Source organism: Sorghum bicolor, chromosome 3, assembly GCF_000003195.3.
Source record: "Sorghum bicolor cultivar BTx623 chromosome 3, Sorghum_bicolor_NCBIv3, whole genome shotgun sequence".
Classification (NCBI taxonomy): Eukaryota; Viridiplantae; Streptophyta; class Magnoliopsida; order Poales; family Poaceae; genus Sorghum; species Sorghum bicolor.
In genome coordinates, this window is record NC_012872.2 from 64,013,666 (window position 1) to 64,015,743 (window position 2,078).

The following is a 2,078-nucleotide window of genomic DNA, read 5'->3' on the forward strand; positions in this document are numbered from 1 at the left end:
AATGACGGGTTTCAGCTAAACCCGATCGATCGACGAGAAGACAAACATTTCTACTTAGAACACAATATAATAATGCCACGTGCAGTTCAATCGGGCATGTTCCTCTCCTCATCTCCTTTCCCACCCAGAAGCTCCATCAACAGCTGATCCACTGTCAGTCAAGATGCCTCCCCATGGAGATGGAGATGAATTCCTTTCCTTTTCCCCATCGATCATTCCCCACTACTCCACCCAAGATTTACCCAAGACTCCAGCAGATACTTCAGCATCCGAAATACCACCAAATACATCCATGGAACTCGAAACCCTTGACTACTCCTTTAGCTCCGTTGATGATGATTTTATTAAATCTTTCTCGTGGACCCCTCCAGAACCACCTTAAATCGACTTGTCTGAGCTCATCAACTCTGCCGAGCTGGCAAAAGCCCTCAAAGATGGTCGTTGCCCTTGCAGTACAGATGCCGATATGTTCGGTGTCAATGCCGCCGCCCCACAGGGAGCACCTCCGGTCCCTGTTGCGGGAGGCGAACACACTGCTTCCCCTTGATGTACTATGGCCGGCGGTACGACGGAGATCCCGCACCTGGAGAAGGAGGATGCAGATCTGCGGCCGTTCTGTTCGTGGAAGAGCGACATCTTCGGGGATGGTCGTGAAGCGGCACCCATGGTGGAGTCTCTGGCTCCAGCTCCGGCTCCCGACGATGGCCGCCCTTCCTGCAAAGATGCCGATATGACCGAGGTCAACGAGGCCGCCCCACAGCCAGGCCCGCTCCCCATTGCTGTGGGAGGGGTATACGCCTGTGCTACCAGTAACCCCATGAAGGAGGAAGCTCCGTTCAGTTCGTGGAAGAGCGCCATCGGCCAGGAGCTTCTCATGGATGCGCCATCGAGCTCCGGCTTCGCTAGGTCCGGGGCAGAGGGGATCGCTCGCAAAGTGGAGGAACGGCGGTGCACAGAGCAACGAGGCGTGGCAGCGGCAGGATGGGGCAGGGGCAAGCCGACGGAGATTGGCGGTGGCCGGAGAGGGGTCGGGCGAGGCGGCAACATCGGCGGTAGAGGGCCGAGGTGGCGGCGTCGGGAGTCAGTAAAGACGGCGGCGGTAGAGGCTTCAATTTTTTTCTTCATGGATGGATAATGAGGGGTGGGGGAGGCGTCTGTAAGAAAGAGTGGGGACCCACATGTCGGCGCAAATGAGCAAAGGGTGAGTGAAGCATCACGCGCCGGCTTCACCACGGAGCACGTTTTTAGGAGTAGAGATGTAGTCATGCAATGGTAATGATAATGAGGGATCAAAAATTCTAAATGGATACAGTGAGGGAAATCCATAAATTTTGACAGCAGTGGGGGAAGTGTTATAGATTTTAGTGGCAACGAGGGAATTTTCTCTATATTCTCCACCCTTCACTTATGCCATAAGCAAAATTAACTCTATAGAGTACGCATTAGATATATAAAAGTTGTTAAAAATAAGAATATATATAAATCAATTTTTATTTAATAAGTTTTTACATGATAATTTAAAGAGTAAGCTAAAGAAAGACTCTTATAAATGCACTTATATTTCTTTTGAACGGAAATAGCTTTATGCTAATCCATAGTACTCCATTTTATTTTAAATTATACACCTCGGTCATCATTCTCAAATTTCTCTAACTTTAACTATGTTTATGAAAATTTGCGCCAACATTTATAAGTTTAAATACTAGATACTCCTTATATCCACAAATAAATGCAGATCTCACTTCCTTGACTAAAAATATATTAAATAATATCAACATTTAATACAATTACATATGATAAATACTAGTATATTTTGTATATATTTGGTCAAATTTTTTTAAAAAAATAACTCCTAAAAAACAAGACGTATATTTATTTGTGAACGGAGGGAGTAAAATCATAGGAGCACTGCAGCAGTACATAGCACTTGAACAGTTGAGCCCCCAAACACCATAATAGTTTCCGGTCAAAAAAAAAAAACACCATAATAGGGAGAGCTAATTTATGTCAAGATGCTCAGCTAACCACGAGATCTAGAATGAACGGTGGGGCGACCTTCTTCCCGCGAAACAAAATGA